The sequence below is a fragment of the Globicephala melas genome, chromosome 1, assembly GCF_963455315.2.
Source record: "Globicephala melas chromosome 1, mGloMel1.2, whole genome shotgun sequence".
Classification (NCBI taxonomy): Eukaryota; Metazoa; Chordata; class Mammalia; order Artiodactyla; family Delphinidae; genus Globicephala; species Globicephala melas.
The window spans coordinates 12,970,336-12,991,143 of NC_083314.1; the positions used below are offsets into that span (position 1 = coordinate 12,970,336).

Below are 20,808 nucleotides of genomic sequence, written 5' to 3' on the forward strand. Positions count from 1 at the left end.
GTTTCCTTTGCTGTGCAATAGCTTTTAATCTTCATTAGGTCCCATTTGTTTATTTTTATTTCCATTTCTCTAGGAGTTGGGTCAAAAAAGATCTGCCTGTGATTTATGTCAAAGAGTGTTCTTCCTATGTGTTCCTCTGACAATTTTATAAGGTCTGGCCTTACATTTAGGTCTTTAATCCTTTTTGAGTTTATTTTTTGTGTATGGTGTTATGGAGTGTTCTAATTTCATTCTTTTACATGCAGCTGTCCAGTTTTCCCAGCACGACTTATTGAAGAGGCTGTCTTTTCTCCACTGTATATCCTTGTCTCCTTTAACAAAAATAAGGTGACCATATGTGTGTAGGTTTATCTCTGGGCTTTCTATCCTGTTCCATTGATCTATATTTCTGTTTTTGTGCCAGTACCATGCTGTCTTGATTACTGTAGCTTTGTAGTATAGTCTGATGTCAGGGAGCCTCATTCCTCCAGCTCCATTTTTCATTCTCAAGATTGCTTTGGCCATTCGGGGTCTTTTGTATCTCCATACAAACTTTAAGATTTTTTGTTCTAGTTCTGTAAAAGATGTCATTGGTAATCTGATAGGGATTGTATTGAATCTGTAGATTGCTTTGGGTAGTATAGTCATTTTCACAATATTGATTCTTCCAATTCCAGAACATGGTATATCTCTCCATCTATTTGTGCCATCTTTGATTTCTTTCATCAGTGTCTTACAGTTTTCTGAGTACAGGTCTTTTACCTCCTTAGGTAGGTTTATTCCTAGCTATTTTATTCTTTTTGTTGCAGTGGTAAATGGGAGTGTCTCCTTAATTTCTCTTTCTGATCTTTCATTGTTAGTGTATAGGAATGAAAGAGATTTCTATGCCTAATTTTTTTTTTTTTTTTTTTTTTTTGCAGTATGTGGACCTCTCACTGCTGTGGCCTCTCCCGTTGTGGAGCACAGGCTCCGGACGCACAGGCTCAGCGGCCATGGCTCACGGGCCCAGCCGCTCCACGGCATGTGGGATCTTCCCAGACTGGGGCACGAACCCGTGTCCCCTGCATCAGCAGGTGGACTCTCAACCACTGCGCCACCAGGGAAGCCCTGTGCCTTAATTTTGTATCCTGCAGCTTTACCAAATTCATTGATTAGCTCTAGTAGTTTTCTGGTGGCATCTGTAGGATTATCTATTTATAGTAACATGTCATCTGCAAACAGTGACAGATTTATTTCCTCTTTTCTAATTTCTATTCCTTTTATTTCTTTTTCTTCTCTGATTGCCGTGGCTAGGACTTCCAAAACCCTGTTGAATAAGAGTGGTGAGAGTGGACATCCTTGTCTTGTTCCTGATATTAGAGGAAATGCTTTCAGTTTCTCACCATTGAGAATGATGTTTGCTGTGGGTTTGTCATATATGGCCTTTATTATGTTGAGGTAGGTTTCCTCCATGCCCACCTTCTTGAGAGTTTTTATCATAAATGGGTGTCGAATTTTGTCAAATTTGTCATTCTTTTTCTGCATCTATTGAGATGCTCATATGGTTTTTATTCTTCAATTTGTTAATATGGTGTATCACATTGATTTGCGTATGTTGAAGAATCCTTGTATTCCTGGGATAAATCCCACTTGATCATGGTGTATGATCCTTTTATTGCGTTGTTGGGTTCTGTTTGCTAGTATTTTGTTGAGGATGTTTGTGTCTATATTCATCAGTGACATTGGCCTATAATTTTCTTTTTTTGTAGTATCTTTGTCTGGTTTTGTTACCAGGGTGAAGGTGGCCTTGTAGAATGAGTTGGGAGTGTTCCTTCCTCTGCAATTTTCTGGAAGAGTTTGAGAAAGATGGGTGTTATCCCTTCTCTGAATGTTTGATAGAATGCACCTGTGAAGCCATCTGGTCCTAGACTTTTGTTTGTTGAAAGATTTTTAATCACAGTTTCAATTTTGTTACTTGTGATTTGTCTGTTCATATTTTCTATTCTTCCTGGTTCAATCTTGGAAGGTTATACCTTTCCAAGAATTTGTCCATTTCTTCGTGGTTGTCCATTTTATTGTCATAGAGTTGCTTGTAGTAGTCTCTTATGATACTTTGTATATCTGTGGTGTCCATTGTAACTTCTCCTTTTTCATTTCTAATTTTATTAATTTGAGTCCTCTCCTTCTTTTTCTTGATGAGTCTAGCTAAAGGTTTATCAGGTTTGTCTTCTCAAAGAACCAGCTTTTAATAATATTGATCTTTGCTACTGTTTTCTTTGTTACTCTTTCATTTATTTCTGCTCTGATCTTTATGATTTCTTTCCTTCTACTACCTTTAGGTTTTTTCTGTTCTTCTTTCTCTAGTTCCTTTAGGTGTAAGGAAATTATAGATTGTTTATTTGAATTTTTTCTAGTTTCTTGAGGTAGGATTGGATTGCTATAAACTTCCCTCTGGAACTGCTTTTGCTGCATCCCATAGGTTTTGGATCATCATGTTTTCATTGTCATTTGTCTCTAGGTATTTTTTGATTTCCTTTTTCATTTCTTCAGGGATCTCTTGGTTATTTAGTAGTGTGTTTTTTAGCTTCCATGTGTTTGTGTTTTTTTATGTTCTTTTCCCTGTAAGTTATTTCTAATCTCATACTGTTGTGATCAGAAAAGATGCTTGATATGATTTCAATTTTCTTAAATTTACTGAGGCTTGATTTGTAAACCAAGATGTGATCTATCCCCGAGAATGTTCCGTGTGCACTTGAGAAGAAAGTGTAATCTGCTGTTTTCAGATGGAATGTCTTATAAATATCAAATAAGTATATCTGGTCTGTGTGTCATTTAAAGCTTTTGTTTCTTCATTAATTTTCTGTCTGGATCACCTGTCCATTGGTGAATGTGAGCTGTTAAAGTCCCCCCACTATTACTGAGTTACTGTCAATTTCCTATTTTATAGCTGTTAACATTTGCCTTATGTACTGAAGTGCTCCTATGTTGGGTGCATAAATATTTACAATTGTTATATCTTCTTCTTGGATTGATCCCTTGATTATTATGTAGTGTCCTTTTTTGTCTCTTTTAATAGTCTTTATTTTAAAGTCTATTTGGTCTGATATTACAATTGCTACTCCAGCTTTCTTTTGATTTCCATTTGCATGGAATATCTCTTTCCATCCCCTCACTTTCAGTCTGTATGTGTCCCTAGGTCTGAAGTGGGTCTCTTGTAGACAGCATATATATGGGTCCTTTTTTCGTATCCATTCAGTGAGCCCGTGTCTCTTGGTTGGAGCATTGAATCCATTCACATTTAAGGTAATTATTGTTATGTATGTTCCTATTACCATTTTCTTAATTGCTTTGGGTTTTTGTAGCTCTTTTCTTCTCTTGTGTTTCCCACTTAGAGAACTTCCTTTAGCATTTTTTGTAGAGCTGATTTGGTGGTGCTGAATTCTCTTAGCTTTTTCTTGTGTGTAAAGCTTTTGATTTTTCAGTCGAATCTGAATGAACTCCTTGCTGGTTAGAGTAATCTTGGTTGTAGGATTTTCCCTTTTGTCATTTTAAATATGTCCTGCCACTCCCCTCTGGCTTGCAGAGTTTCTGCTGAAAGATCAGCTGTTAACCTTATGGGAATTCCCTTGTATGTTATTTGTCATTTTTCCCTTGTTGTTTTTAATAATTTTTCTTTGTCTTTAATTTTTGTCTATTTGTTTACTGTGTGTCTTGGCATGTTTCTACCTCGGTTTATCCAGCCTGGGACTCTTTGCACTTCCTGCACTTGGGTGGCTATTTCCTTTCCCATGTTAGGGAATTTTTTGACTATACTTCTTCTTTTACTATAACTCTTCAAATGTTTTCTCAGGTCCTTTCTCTCTCTCTTCTTCTGGGACCTCTATAATGCTAATATTGGTGTGTTTTATGTTGTCCCAGTCATCTCTTAGGCTATCTTTATTTCTTTTCATTCTTTTTTCTTTTTTCTGTTCCATGGCAGTGAATTCCACCATTTTGTCTTCCAGGTCAGGTCACTTATCCGTTCTTCTGCCTCAGTTACTCTGCTACTGATTCCTTCTAGTGTATTTTTCATTTCAGTTATTGTATTGTTCATCTCTGCTTGATTGTTCTTTAATTCTTCTAGGTGTTCTTTAATTCTTCTAGGTTTTTGTTAAACGTTTCTTGCATCTTCTCGATCTTTGCCTTCATTCTATTTCCGAGGTCCAGGATCATCTTCACTGTCATTATTCTGAATTCTTTTTCTGGAAGTTTGTCCATCTCCACTTCATTTAGTTGTTTTTCTGGGGTTTTATCTTGTCCCTTCATCTGGGACATAGTCCTCTTCCATTTCATTTTGTCTATCTTTCTGTAAATGTCCTTTCCCTCATTTTAGATCTTCATACTCTGTAGGGAATTATGAATCAATAAATTGGATTGACTTATGATCAATGAAGTTAAATCTCAAAATGTTGTCACCTTCATTGGAGTATTTTTTAAATTTCTGCTCTTGCTTTATTCCTATTAAAGTATCCGTTATCCACTCCTCCTTAGGTAGCTAGAGCCAAGTTCCAAAGAAAAAATATTTCTGCTTCAAAAATTTTCTACCGGGCTTCCCTGGTGGCGCAGTGGTTGAGAGTCTGCCTGCCAATGCAAGGGACAGAGGTTTGTGCCCTGGTCTGGGAAGATCCCACATGCCGCAGAGCGGCTAGGCCCATGAGCCATGGCCGCTGAGCCTGTGTGTCCGGAGCCTGTGCTCCGCAACGGGAGAGCCCGCAACAGTGAGAGGCCCATGTACCACACACACACACAAAAATTTCTACCTAAAGGCCTTAAGAATTACGTTATAAATATATCTGGGCTACACAATATTTAGAAAGAAAAATTAACTTTGAGATAGTTTGATCAAGGATACATGCATCTTCTCAGTTTAATCTATTATCAGTGGCTAAAAATCCATTTTTTTTTCAGTTGCAATACTTATTCATTACACTGTTAAATGTAAGAAATAGCTAATGATTTTCAACTTTTTAATATTCTCTCGTGGGAGCTTGTATCCTGATAGTGAATTAACGTTTGATCTTGGGAAGTCTCGAATATTCTTTCCCATCTTACTGCCTAAAAATATTAAGTATTACCTTTAATCTTTTAACTTATGAATATATATAGACATAAATATAGATAGATATAAATATATAGATATATTCATCTCTCTCCTCAAGAATTTGAACTTAGAAATCAGCTGGCTTGGTTTGAACCCTGGATCTTCTACATACACTTTATGTATCTTTGTGCAATCTATTTAACCTTTTTGCCTCTGTTTCTTCTTCTGTAAAATGGGGTAATAAAAGTGCCAATATCATAGGGTAAAGATTTAGGAGAGTACCAGTTATAATATCATTGATTATTATTACGAACATCATGAGATCTACTGATTGAGGAGAGAACTAAGAGGGAGAGGAGAGAGTTTAAGATATTTGCTCAGGATTGTAGAGACTGCAAGTCCAGAATCTACAGGGCAGGCCAGTGGGTGGCTGGAGACCCAGGGAAGGGTAACATTTCAAGTCTCAAAGCAGTCTGTTGGCAAAATTCCCATATCATTTTGAGTAGGTTTTACCTTCCAAGTTATCCTCATTGTAGTCCTCTATTCCCCTTCTCATTGCTTCATTGCCAGCAGTTTTACCTGTATGCCCCACCCACCTCACTCCATCCTGGGTCCTTAGTGCGAAAAGTGTCTAGGATCTTCCAGTTATCAAGCCACAATCCAATTCGGAGGCTAATCTTGAATCTGTGTTTCATAATTTGACATGAACACTAGATAGATCCAGACATTGTTTCACTATGCTTCCAAATTCTTTTCACAGGCAAAGGCACCTACCCTACCTCTTAGCTAAATGTAGATAGTCACGGAAAGAGTGATCTGAGGAGCCAGACTTCCTGACCTTCCTATGTCTTCACCCAGAGCCCAACAGTCAGATGGCTCTATTTCTGCTAATTTCTTTGCATTTCTGCTCAATTTCTTGGCTTTGAAAATGTAAATCTTATTTTTAAATTGACTATGTTGCTTTCTTATGTTTTATCTTCCATTAATTTTTATTTGAGTGAAGGAATATACCAGAGCATCAACTTCCTAACCCATTGTGGCTAAAAAACTAGATTTATTTTTTAATGAAAGATATTTTCATTCAGAAGTCAAAAATTGAAAATATTAAGAATATTCTCTGAACTCTCAATTTCATAATGTTAATCTTCATCCTTTGACCTCTCTTTTGTAAGAAATAGATGTGTCACTGTTGCCTCAGTAAACAAAAACATGCTCCGTTAATCAGTGCATGGCGGGGAGGATATATTTCAGTTTCTACACACTGACTCAGGTTGAAAAAATGGAGATCACTAGGAGGCGTTTCTTTTTCTTTTTTCTGAAGAAAAGAATTACCATTTTGAGGCTGCTTTAAATAAAACATTATTGACTTTTAAACAAACATGAAGACATGACCGAAATTTTAAGCTTTTTTTTTTAACATCCCTCGTTACTAAAAAATATTATTTTCTGGTTTCTAGGGAATAGAAACTAACTAAAAATCTATTGTTTTTTTTAAAAAAAGAGATACTGTATATCTATATTATATAATATAGATATACAGAGAGAGAGAGAGGGAGAAATATAGTTTGGGGGTATTCCCAAGTCTCAATTTCATGCTATAATTTAAAAAAATACGAATCAAGTACAAAGTAATATGTTTGTACTTACCTTCTAATAAGTGTATGTTTATTGTCTCAAGGACAAAATTATCACATCTTTAAATTTTATAGTGTCAATAAATTCCATGAGTTTCTATGCCAATTCAAAAGACCTTATACAACACCTATTGTTATGTTTGACAAAACAGAAATATATTTTTCTTTTACTCCTTAGGAAAAAGTTGGTGAGAATATAAAAGTAGAATATCACGTCTAATTATCCACAAAACTCATTAGATCTTTTGTACTTTCGCTAGCCCTATTGCAATAAAGCTTACTACATAAATCAATCACTTCCAAGTTTTAATTACCTAGATACAGTTATATTCAACATAACAGAGCTAGAATAGAGTAACTATATGTATTTAGAGTACTATATATATCAACAAGTGTTGTCAGTTCTACCCATCCCCCAGCCCTAAACATTTCTCAAATCCATTTATTTCTTTCCAACTCCACTAAAAATCCCTAGTTCATGATGTTGCCACTATGATAAGCTGACCTCACTTCTTCATTTTTGGTCTTCTCCAATTCATTCTCACAAAACAGGTACAGTTTAAGAGTTAAGGGGTATCAGTAGTTAACAAAACAGTGTTTAGTAACTGCAAATTTAGTAACTCATTACCAATTTTTTTAATGACATTTTCATTTATACATGATATCTAAATCCAGATACATAATTTCTTATACAATAAATTTCTAGAAATATAAAAGAAATTATTTGTTTATGAACCAAAACACAATTTAAAATCAATGGACTTTGGATAATTCATTCTGTGGGGTTCTAAGTACAAATGGTACACACCTGATTTGAAATATACAGAAGAACTGTGAACTACAGCAATCTGGATGGTGAATATTAATTTGATGACACTCTAACATGACTATGAAATTTCCTTAACCCAATATTCATACGTATTACAAAATTCCATAAGAGTTTTTCATAATCTGTAGATGTACAGTTTGGAACACTTTTCAGAAAAAGCAGTTACATATTTTACCATGTTATGATTAATAAAAAGGATTATTTTTAAAAAAACCTTTCTTACAGGATTAAAGTGTATTAAAAGAAAGTATATTTGTGATTACTTGTGTACCAATATTTTAGAATTTAAAGTTATCATGGAATTCCATTTTTTTAAAACATCTTTATTGATTGGAGTATAATTGCTTTACAATGCTGTGTTTCTGCTTTATAACAAAGTGAATCTGCTATATGCATATGTATATCCCCATATCTCCTCCTTCTTGTGTCTCCCCACCAAGCACCCTATCCCACTTCTCTAGGTGGACACAAAGCACCAAGCTGATCTCCCTGTGCTATGCATCTGCTTCCCACTAGCTACCTGTTTTACATTTGGTAGTGTATATATTTCCATGCCACTCTCTCACTTCATCCCAGCTTACCCTTCCCCCTCCCTGTGTCCTCATGTCCATTCTCTACATCTGTGTCTTTACTCCTGTCCTGCCCCTAGGTTCTTCAGAACCATTTCTTTTTTATTTTATTTTTTTAAGATTCAATATATCTGTTAGCATATGGTACTTCTTTTTCTCTTTCTGACTTACTTCACTCTGTATGACAGTCTCCAGGTCCATCTATCTCAATACAAATAAATCAAATTTGTTTTTATGGCTGAGTAATGTTCCATTGTATATATGTGCCACATCTTCTTTTTCCATTCATCTGTCGATGGACACTTAGGTTGCTTCCATGTCCTGGCTATTGTAAGTAGAGCTGCAGTGAACACTGTGGTACATGACACTTTTTGAATTATGGTATTCTCAGGGTATATGCCCAGTAGTGGGATTGCTGGGTCATATGGTAGTTCTAGTTTTAGTTTTTTAAGGAACATCCATAGTGTTCTCTATAGTGACTGTATCAATTTACATTCCTACAAACAGCGCAAGAGGTTCCCTTTTCTCCACACCCTCTCCAGCATTTATTGTTTGTAGAATTTTTGATGATGGCCATTCTGACCAGTATGAGGTGATACCTCATTGTAGTTTTGATTTGCATTTCTCTAATGATTAGTGATGTTGAGCATACTTTCATGTGGTTGTTGGCAATCTGTATATCTTCTTTGGAGAAATGTCTATTTAGTCTTCTGCCCATTTTTGGATTGGGTGGTTTGTTTTATTGATATTGAGCTGCATGAGCTGCTTGTACATTTTGGAGATTAATCCTATGTCAGTTGCTTCATTTGCAAATATTTTCTCCCATTCTGAGGGTTGTCTTTTCATGTTGGTTATGGTTTCCTTTGCTGTGCAAAAGCTGTTAAGTTTCATTAGGTCCCATTTGTTTATTTTTGTTTTTATTTCCATTTCTCTAGGAGGTGGGTCAAAAAAGATCTTGCTGTGATTTATGTCATAGAGTGTTCTGCCTATGTTTTCCTCTAAGAGTTTTATAGTCTCTGGCCTTACATTTAGGTCTTTAATCCATTTTGAGTTTATTTTTGTGTATGATGTTAGGGAGTGTTCTAATTTCATTCTTTTACATGCAGCTGTCCAGTTTTCCAGCACCACTTACTGAAGAAGCTGTCTTTTCTCCATTGTATATTCTTGCCTCCTTTATCAAAGATTAGGTGACCATATGTGTGTGGGTTTATTTCTGGGCTTTCTATCCTGTTCCATTGATCTATATTTCTGTTTTTGTGCCAATACCATACTGTCTTGATTACTATAGCTTTGAAGTATAGTCTGAAGTCAGGGAGCCTGATTCCTCCAGTTCCGTTTTTCTTTCTCAAGATTGCTTAGACTATCTGGGGTCTTTTGTGTTTTCATAAAAATTGTGAAATTCTTTGTTCTAGTTCTGTGAAAAATGCCTTTGGTTGTTTGATAGGGATTGTCTTGAATCTGTAGATTGCTTTGGGTAGTATAGTCATTTTCACAATGTTCTTCAAATCCAAGAACATGGTATAGCTCTCCATCTGCTTGTACCATCTTTAATTTCTTTTATCAGTGTCTTATAGTTTTCTGCATACATGTCTTTTTTCTCCTTGGGTAGGTTTATTCCTAGGTATTTTATTTTTTATGTTGCAATGGTAAAAGAGAGTGTTTCCTTAATTTCTCTTTCAGATGTTTCATCATTAGTATATAGGAATTAAAGAGATTTCTGCACATTTATTTTGTATCCTGCTACTTCACCAAAGTCATTGATTATCTCTAGTAGTTTTCTGGTAGCATCTTTAGGGTTCTCTATGTATAGTATCATGTCATCTGCAAACAGTGACCGTTTTACTTCTTTTCCGATTTGGATTCCTTTTATTTCTTTTTCCTCTCTGATTGCTGTGGCTAAAACTGCCAAATCTATGTTGAATAATAGTGGTGAGAGTGGGCAACCTTATCTTTTTCCTGATTTTAGAGGAGATGGTTTCAGTGTTCCACCATTGAGAACGATGTCGGCTGTGATTTTGTCATATATGGCCTTTATTATGTTGAGGTAACTTCCCTCTATGCCTACTTTCTGGAGAGTTTTTATCATAAATGGGTGTTGCATTTTGTCAAAAGATTTTTCTATCTCTATTGAGATGATCATATAGTTTTTCCTCTTCAATTTGTTAATATGGTATATCACACTGATTGATTTGCGTATACTGAAGAATCCTCGCATTCCTGGGATAAACCCCACTTAATCATGCTGTATGATCCTTTTAATGTGCTGTTGGATTCTGCTTCTACTATTTTGTTGAGGATATTTGCATCTATGTTCATCAGAGACATTGGCCTATAGTTTTCTTTTTTTGTGACATACTTGTCTGGTTTTGCTATCAGGGGGATGGTGACCTCGTAGAATGAGTTGGGAGTGTTTCTCCCTCTGCAATTTTTTTGAAGAGTTTGTGCAGGATCAGTGTTAGATATTCTCTAAATGCTTGATAGAATTTACCTGTGAGGCCATCTGGTCCTAGACCTTTGTTTGTTGGAAGATTTTTAGTCACAGTTTCAATTACAGTGCTTGTGATTTGTCTGTTTATATTTTCTATTTCTGCCTGATTCAGTCTCGAAGGTTGTGCTTTTCTAAGGATTTGTCCATTTCTTCCAGGTTGTCCATTTTATTGGCATATATTTGCTTGTAGGAATCTCTCATGACCCTTTGTATTTCTGCAGTGTCAGTTGTTACTTCTCCTTTTTCATTTCTAATTCTATTGATTTGAGTCTTCTCCCTCTTTTTCTTGATGAGTCTGGCTAATAGTTTATCAATTTTGTTTATCTTCTCAAAGAACCAGCTTTTAGTTTTATTAATTTTACTATTGTTTCCTTCATTTCTTTTTCATTTATTTCTGATCTGATCTTTATGATTTCTTTCCTTCTGCTAACTTTGGGGGATTTTGTTCTTTCTCTAATTGCTTTAGGTGTAAAGTTAGATTGTTTATTTGAGATGTTTCTTGTTTCTTGAGGTTGGATTTTGTTGCTGTAATCTCCCTCTTAGAACTGCTTTTGCTGCATCCCATAGGTTTTGGGTCATCGTGTTTTCATTGTCATTTGCTCCTAGGTATTTTTTGATTTCCCCTTTGCTGTCTTCAGTGATCTCTTTGTTATTTTGTCGTGTATTGTTTAGCCTCCATGTGTATTTTTTACAGACTTTTCTGTATTTTTTACAGATTTTTTTCCTGTAACTGATATCTAGTCTCATAGCATTGTGTTCAGAAAAGATTCTTGGTATCATTTCAGTTTTCTTAAATTTACAAAGGCTTGATTTGTGACCTGAGATATGATCTATCCTGGAGAATGTTCCATGAGCACTTGAGAAGAAAGTGTATTCTGTTGTTTTTTGATGGAATGTCCTATAAATTACAATTAAGTCCATCTTGTTTAATGTGTCTTTTAAAGCTTGTGTTTCCTTATTTATTTTCATTTTGGATGATCTGTCCATTCGTCAAAGTGGGGTGTTAAAGTCTCCTCCTATTATGGTGTTACTCTCGATTTTCCCTTTTATGGCTGTTAGCCTTTGCCTTATGTATCAAGTTGCTCCTATGTTGGCTCCATAAATATTTACAATTGTTATATCTTCTTGGATTGATCCCTTGATCATTATGTAGTGTCCTTCTTTGTCTCTTGTAATAGTCTTTATTTTAAAGTCTATTTTGTCTGATATAAGAATTGCTGCTCCAGTTCTCTTTTAGTTTCCATTTGCATGGAATATCTTTTTCCATCCCCTCACTTTCAGTCTGTATGTGTCCCTAGGTCTGAAGTGGGTCTCTTGTAGACAGCATATATATGGGTGTTGTTTTTGTATCCATTCAGCCAGTCTATGTATTTTGGTTGGAGCATTTAATCCATTTACATTTAAGGTAGTTATTGATATGTATGTTACTATTACCATTTTCTTAATTGTTTTGGGATTGTTATTGTAGGTCTTTTCCTTCTCTTGTGTTTCCTGTCTAGAGAAGTTCCTTTAGCATTTGTTGTAAAGCTGGCTTGGTTGTTCTGAATTTCCTTAACTTTTGCTTGTGTGTAAAGGTTTTCATTTCTCTGTCAAATCTGAATGAGATCCTTGGTGGGTAGAGTCATCTTCTTTGTAGGATTTTCCCTTTCATCACTTAGATATGTTCTGCCACTCCCTTCTGGCTTGCAGAGTTTCTGCTGAAAGATCAGCTGTTAACCTTATGGGGATTCCCTTGTATGTTATTTCTTGCTTTTCCCTTGGTGTTTTTAATATTTTTTCTTTGTATTTAATTTTTGATAATTTGATTAACATGTGTCTTGGTGTGTTTCTCCTTGTATTTCTCCTATATGGGACTCTCTGTGCTTCCTCAATTGACTATTTCCTTTCCCATATTAGGGAAGTCTTCAACTATAATCTCTTCAAATATTTTCTCAGTCCCTTTGTTTTTCTTTTCTTCTTCTGGGACCCCTATAATTCAAATGTTGGTGCATTTAATGTTGTCCCAGAGGTCTCTGAGACTGTCCTCAGTTCTTTTCATTCTTTTTTCTTCATTCTGCTCTGCAGTAGTTATTTCCACTATTTTGTCTTTCAGGTCACTTATCTGTTCTTCTGCCTCAGTTATTCTGCTACTGATTCCTTCTAGAGAATTTTTAATTTCATTTATTGTGTTGTTCATCGTTGTTTGTTTGCTCTTTAGTTCTTCTAGGCTCTTGTTAAATGTTTCTTGTATTTTCTACATTCTGTTTCTAAGATTTTTGGATCATCTTTACTTCATTATGCTGAATTCTGTTTCAGGTAGACTGCCTATTTCCTCTTCATTTGTTTGGTCTGGTGGGTTTTGACCTTGCTCCTTCATCTGCTGTGTATTTCTCTGTCTTCTCATTTTACTTAACTTACTCTGTTTGGGGTCTGCTTTTCACAGGCTGCAGGTTTGTAGTTCCCATTGTTTTTGGTGTCTGCCCCCCATTAGTCAGGTTGGTTCAGTAGGTTGTGTAGGCTTCCTCTTGGAAGGGACTGGTGCCTGTGTTCTGGTGGATGAGGGTGGATCTTGTGTTTCTGGTGGGCAGGACCACATCTGGTGGTGTGTTTTGGAGTGTCTGTGACCTTATTATGCTTTTAGGCAGCCTCTCTGCTAATGGGTGGGATTGTGTTCCTGTCTTGCTAGTTGTTTGGCATAGGTTGTCCAGCACTGTAGCTTGCTCGTCGTTGATTGGACCTGGGTCTTAGCGTTGAGATGGAGATCTCTGGGAGAGCTTTCATCGTTTGATATTACGTGGAGCTGGGAGGTCTCTGGTGGGGCAATGTCCTGAACTCAGCCCTCCCAGTCAGAGTCTCAGGCCTGATACACTGCCAGAGCACCAAGACCCTGTCATTCACACACCCCAGAAGAAAAGGGAGAAGAAAAAAAGAGAGAGAGAGAGAGAGAGAGGGAGGGAGGGAGGGAGGGAAAGAGAGAGAGAGAGAGAAAGAAGGAAAAAGTTATTAAATTAAAAATAAAACATTATTAAAATAAAAAAATTAAAAAATAATAAAGAAGAGAGCAACCGAACCAAAAAAACAAATCCACAAGTGATAACAAGCGCTAAAACTATCCTAAAAACAACAAATCAAAGAACCGACAGAACCCTAGGACAAATGGTAGAAGCAAACCTATACAGACAAAATCACACAAAGAAGCATATACATACACACTCACAAAAAGAGAAGGGAAAAAAAATATATATATATGTATATATATATATATATATATATATGAAGAGAGCAACCAAATCAATAAACAAATCTACCAGTGATAATAAGCTCTAAATACTGAACTAAGATGAACATAAAACTAGAAATAAATTAGACTCAGAAAGCAAACCCCAAGTCTACAGTTGCTCCCAAAGCCCACTGCCTCAGTTTTGGGATGATTCATTGTCTCTTCAGATATTCTACAGATGCAGATACATCAAGTTGATTGTGGAGATTTAATCCACTGCTCCTCAGGCTGGTGGGAGAGATTTCACTTTCTTTTCTTTGTTGGCACAGCTCCTGGGGTTCAGCTCTGGGTTTGGCCCCGCCTCTGCTTGTAGGTCACCCTCTGGCCTCTGTTTTTCACCCAGACAGGACAGGGTTAAAGGAGCAGCTGATTCGGGGGCTCTGGCTCACTCAGGCCGGTGGGGCGTAGGGTGGGGAGGGAGGGGCACGGAGTGCGGGGCGGGCCTGCGGCGGCAGAGGCCGGCGTGACGTTGCACCAGCCTGAGGGCGCCGTGCATTCTCCCGGGGAAGTTGTCCCTGGATCACTGGACCCTGGCAGTGGCGGGCTGCACAGGCTCCCCGGAGGGGAGGTGTGGAGAGTGACCTGTGCTCGCCCACAGGCCTCTTGGTGGCAGCAGCAGCAGCCTTAGCGTCTCATGCCCGTCTCTGGGGTCCGCGCTGATAGTCGTGGTTCTCGCCTGTCTCTGGTGCTCGTTTAGATGGTGCTCTGGATCCCCTCTCCTCGCGCACCAGGAAACAATGGTCTGTTGCCTTTTCGACAGCTCCAGACGTTTTCCCGGACTCCCTCCCGGCTAGCTGTGGCGCACTAACCCCCCTCAGGCTGTGGTCACGCAGCCAACCCCAGTCCTCTCCCTGGGATCTGACCTCCGAAGCCCGAGCCTCAGCTCTGAGCCCCCACCCGCCCTGGCGGGTGAGCAGACAAGCCTCTCGGGCTGGTGAGTGCTGGTCGGCACCCATCCTCTGTGCGGGAATCTCTCCGTTTTGCCCTCTGCACCCCTGTTGCTGTGCTCTTCTTTGTGGCTCCGAAGCTAACCCCCCCGCCACACCCTGTCTCCACCAGTGAAGGGGCTTCCTAGTGTGTTGAAACTTTTCCTCCTTCACAGCTCCCTCCCTGAGGGTCAGGTCCCGTCCCTATTTTTTTGTCTCTGTTTTTTCTTTTCCCTACCCAGGTACGTGGGGAGTTCCTTGCCTTTTGGGAGGTCTGAGGTCTTCTGCCAACGTTCAGTAGGTGTTCTGTAGGAGTTGTTCCACATATAGATGTATTTCTGTTGTATTTGTGGGGAGCAAGGTGATCTCCACATCTTCCTCCTCTGCCATCTTGAAGGTCCCCTTGGAATTCCGTTTTTAAAACAGTATTTAAAACAGCTTTTCATTTATGCAGTAGAAATTTGGAATTTTGTCTTCAATATGAGATTATGCTGCTGATTTCACACTGTGACAGGATTTTCTTTTGAAGAAACTGCTGATTCCAGAAGGAGTGTTCAAAAGCAAAGAATCTTTTCTCTTCTAGGGACAAGAAAACTGAACTTTCTCAGTAAGAAGTGGCCCCATAATTTCCATCACCCTCCACCCTTACTCCTCCCCTTCTTGTAAAGACTGGTGTAGCTAATCTGTTTACGTGGTATTTGAGAAGCCATATATGGAGTTGTTTCATCTATATTCACTTGTCTCCTCTTCAATGTGTAAGAAACTTCTAAAATTTAATAAGGTCAAAATGAAGATCTTGACTCTTCTCCCCCAACCTGATCTTCTCACAGTAAAACTCCCTGTCCTTCACCCAGTTTTTCAACATAGACTCAGCATTAGTGCCTCTTTTTCATCAACCGATTATACGTCATCATTGTTGTCAGTTCTGAAGCCGAATCTGGCCTCGGTACCCTGACACCAAGTTAAATCTCAAAGACAGAGTTTTGCGTGAAGTTGAAAAGAATACCTTTATTGTTTTGCCAGGCAAAGGGGGCCACGATGGGCTAATGCCCTCAAAACTCTTTGTCCCGTCCTGGAGGGAGTAGCGAGTTTTACAGTAATATTTCAAAGAGGAGGGTGTGATCAGCTCGTGGACATTCTTCTGATTGGTTGGTGCTGAGGTAAGTGGCAGTCAGCACCATCAACCTTCTGGTTCCAACCAGGTCTGGGGTCTATGTGCTTGTGGGCAGCATACAGTTAACTTCTCCCACTTGGTGGGGGTTTCAGTATCTTCAAAACAGCTGAAAGATATTGTTATGTGTATCCCTTGAGGGGGAACAAGGACCCTACCCCAAGGCTGCAGTATTGTTTCTTGACTGTTCCTCACTTGTCTCTGCACCCTCTCCGTTTTCTAATTAGCAACTGTTTGAACCTGCAAGTTGGAACGCAGGGAAGTTCATGGTGGCTGAATAAGGCCTATTTAATCAAGAAATAGGGACACAGAAAGACTTCTGTGCCCAGGAATTCCATGGGGTCCTGCTTGGTTTCACTTGTACCCATCCCCCAGGCCCAAACATTTCTCAAATCTATTTATTTCTTTCCAAGTCCACTAACAGCCCCTAGTTCATGATGTTACCAGTATAATAAGTTGGCCTCACGTCTTCATTTTTGGTCTTCTACAGTCCATTCTCACAAAAGCAATTCAGATTACTGCACTTTTCTGCTTAAATCTCTCGATGACTTCTTAGCACTTTTAAAATAAAATCCAGGGCTTCCCTGGTGGCGCAGTGGTTGAGAGTCTGCCTGCCGATGCAGGGGACACGGGTTTGTGCCCCGGTCCAGGAAGATCCCACATGCCGCGGAGCCGCTGGGCCCGTGAGCCATGGCCGCTGAGCCTGTGCGTCCGGAGCCTGTGCTCCGCAACGGGAGGGGCCACAACAGTGAGAGGCCCGCGTACCGCAAAAAATAAAGAAAAAATAAAAATAAAATAAAATCCAAACTTCTTACAAAGACCACAAGTCCTTGAATGCTCTAGTTGCTTTGCAGTCTTCCACCTTCACTCTCCTTAAGCAGGAGAAAGCCTTCTGTTCTTGGAACACTGTGTTTCTAATGCTACTTCTGGGCACGTGAATATCCTGATCCCTTTCCCTGGAATGTTCTTTCCTCTGCTGTTTGCTTGGATGGCTCCTTCTAATCCTTCAGGTCCCAACTCAAATGTCACCTCTTCAGAGAAACCTTCCCTGATTTTCTTATATAAAGAAGCTCTCCCTGTTTTCTCTCTTCTTACAACCCTGTTTGTTTTTTTGATAGCATTCAACACAATCTGAAATCAGTCCAACTCTCTGTTTCTTGTTTATAGTCTTAATCTCATTTAGAGTACAAATTTCATGAGTGAAAATATTAATTTATGTTATTCACCATTGAATTCTGGGAAGTGATACAGTATCACCATGTAGTATGGGCCCAATGAATATTTGCTGCTTGTTTGAATTTGGGGGCTGCATAGCATAAATGCTAATACGATATACAGCTTAGAATCACAGTGACCTCATTTCAGGTCCCCCATTATTTGCTTTTTTGCCTTTTGTCCTTGGGCAACCCACTTAGTTAATTTGAACCCAATTCCTCCTGATTACATATGTTAAAATAATGATCATAAACATTTATTGAATATTTGACATGTGTAAAACATTCTGACAGATATTTGAAGGGATCGATTATTTTAACTGTTATGATAATCCTGAGGTAAACATTATTAACATTCCCATTTCTTAGATTGAGAAAACTGAGTCTAACAGAGTTAATTAACTTTCCAAATTCACAGACCCAACAGTCTTGCTTCAGAGACTGTGCTCTGAGGATGCAGTGGGATACTATCTGTAAAGCTGTTGTGGTGATTACTGTAGTTATTATTGAGCCAGGAAAGTATGATAAGATTGGAAACTACTTCAGTTACGCTCTTGTAACAATAATTCAAGGTTTTAGTAGCCTTGGAACAGGAGTTCTGGGGCCTTCTCTGTATTTTCCTGCATGCCTGGTATGAATCATTACACCTGATTTACTGATATCAGATTAAGAAAAATTTATTTATTATTATTTTATTTAGTTAGTTATTTTTGGCTGTGTTGGGTCTTCGTTTCTGTGCGAGGGCTTTCTCTAGTTGTGGCGAGCGGGGGCCACTCTTGTTTTTTTTTTTGTTGTTTTTTTTTTTAATATGAGAATAACCGTATAAAGAAAGAATCCAGAAGACCCCACTGCTGTCATCTTGCAAAGGATCAAAATTCAGCACCTAGAGGGCCCCACCCACCCTCCATGCTGTGTGTCTGTGTTTCTGTAAAAACAATAACCTGCAATTGGCATATAATTAAACCCATAGGCAGCTTTGAATATGAGATCTAGGCAGAAAAAGTAGCAGCAAAGACAACAGTAGCTGGAATTTGGTAGAAAAGCAAGAGAAGACTTTTTAAAAGCTTCCAGTTCAAGTCAGAATTAAGGTTAAGTTTCAACAGCTTGGGACAGCTATGGATGTTTTGCTGTTCTCTGAAAAAAGAAGAAAATCTATCATAAGTATGTTCATTCGAGAAAAATACTGTGTTTGTTTAGATTTTCTGGCCATGCCCAAGTGACTTTCAATTATGTACACTGTTCAAGGGCAGACTGTATATTGGTTAGGATGTGCTCATAGCTGGTGCATCTCCAAAAAAGGCTTCATGAAGGCTGCCAGCTTCTGACATCTTCGATGGTGACAGCATTATGCAGAGAGGCCCAAATGCCTCCCACGGACCCAGAAGAACCACCCATGCAGCCGTTAAGAACAGGAGCATCTGGTTGAGCATCAGGACGACCCTCCTTCCCGTCACCAGCTCCTGCGAGAGTCACGGCACCTGAGGCCATCGTGTCCAACCTCCCACCTGAAAGCCCCCGCAGGTGGCCAGGAGCGTCACACATCTCAGTCATTAGAAAATTCCTTTCCAACGCAGTGAAGGACCGTCACGCTCACAGGTAACCTAGGTTAGCTCAACTCTTCGATGAGCCTGCCGTGCGGGGGGCAGGGAGCGGGCAGCTATTCTCATGCGTGAGAACATACATCTTTCACGGAGCTGACAGAATTAACTACTCTCTCTGACGTTCAGGGGAGCAGCAGTGTCTGTTCTTACACTGAACAGGCTGTGCAAGCTGCACCAGAGATGGGATGGCACCCTCTGTGCTGTCAGAGCAGAGATTGTCAAAGGAAATTTTGACCAAAGCTCCTAGAAGGTGTGGCCCCCCCCCCATGCTCCCGGCCGTGGAATCGTGCTAAGGGGCCTGTAAGCAGCGGCAGGAGCACCCCCGTAACAAACGGTCTTTCCCAACTAGTTACAATAACTGCTACTCCAGGATGGGCAGGCTCCTAGATGTGTCTCCTTCAGCATCTGAAAACTAAACCAATTCTCTGACAAGCTTCTGGATGGGACACGTACTCACCACCTATGCCCTTTCAGGGAGATCATATTGAGTTCAAGAGCTTTGTCGAGAAATCTTTTTTCTAAAGCATCATCTCCTTTGGTGTTGCCAATGAAGAATGGAATATTCATCTTGCTTCTATTCTGGGCCTCCACTGGACATCAATTCTAATAGTAGCTTTTCCTTTCTGACCACTTTCCAAAATTATAGCTCTCTTTTTCTGTCTAGCAGCTTTGGATGGTTCCTTCACCGATGGAGAAGTTATCCACTGGTACAACAAGTGGGTTTTTTCTTATATCCAGAACGAGCAGAGTTCTGTTGGTTTCAAGGGCCTTTAGTAAAGCCTTTGCTCCTTCACTGGTGAGGCCACACTGCTGCAGGTCAAGTGTTCTAAGCCACAAATCCTCACTAAGAGATTCTGCCAACGCACTTGCACCCAGGTCACCAATGAGCGTGTTGCAGTTCAGAGTGTTGCGCCTCAAACCAGCCATACAGTCAAGATCAGGTCTCCTGGAACGAAGACTCTCAGCCCAGGTTTCTTCATGCCTTCTGGTAGTCTGATACTTTGTTAACATAGTTAAGTCTCTCTCTCTCACAACTAGCCCACTTAGCTCCAAGTTCCTTAGCGCACCCGACGCACTTACACAGCGTTTAAGAGCTTTACACAACTGGAAGGTCACATCTTTATTTCTTATCGCAGGAACACGACTTCTGTAAACTTTATTTCTGCCAGAACCTGTGTCACCAAGCCATGGCTGGAAGAAGCTCTGGATACAGATCAGGGGCAGAGGGTTCCCAGGAGCGGCGCCCAGTCTACCCCACGGAGGCGGTCGGCATTAACTCCAGCAGGCCCTCCCGCAGGGAAGCGCGCACGGCGGGCAGAGGCACCAAGCCCTGCAGCGCACACAGGTCCTCAGAGCGCGAGGAGAAGTCGGCCGCGCTGTCCGGGCGCAGCTTCACTGAGTGATCATGGCCCCAGCGCGGCCTCGGGGACGCTGGCTGCGGACACGATGCCCAAACCCGCCTGGGGGCCCCGGCTCACCTCCCGGCCCCTCGGGCGCCCACTGCCCGGCGGCTGCGGCCCCACAGCATGCGCAGAACTGGCCTCGCAGCCAGAAGACATAGGGCCACAGGCCCCAGCTACGCTGGTGCCTCCATGCCGCGTTCCCGTGTCACCACATCGCCGGCTCTTGGCGCCGGCCTCAACCGGGGGCCACCCTTCATCGCGGTGCATGGGCCTCTCACTGTCGTGGCCTCTCTTGTTGCAGAGCACAGGCTCCAGATGCGCAGGCTCAGTAGTTGTGCTCACAGGCCCAGTTGCTCTGCGGCGTGTGGGATCTTCTCAGACCAGGGCTCGAACCCATGTCCCCTGCATCGGCAGGCGGACTCTCAACCACTGCGCCACCAGGGAAGCCCAAGAAAAATTTTTTGACTGTAAACTTTCCCTTAAGTACAATTTTCATATTGTTGTTTTAATTAAATCTTTTGAATTTCAGTAAAACTCACATGATCAGATTTAATTCTCCCAGAATTTTTTGCTTGACATTTTACAAATTGATGTAAGGGCTGTTGTTTAAAAATGCACTTATGGGCTTCCCCGGTGGCGCAGTGGTTGAGAGTCCGCCTGCCGATGCAGGGGACAC

The 20,808-nt window shown here is 40.0% G+C and overlaps 1 pseudogene; it reads right to left on the reverse strand.

Moving 5' to 3' along the window:
- Positions 1-19,292: 19,292 nt before the first annotated feature.
- Positions 19,293-20,399, reverse strand: LOC115867724 (centrosomal protein of 78 kDa pseudogene; annotated as a pseudogene).
- Positions 20,400-20,808: the final 409 nt, after the last annotated feature.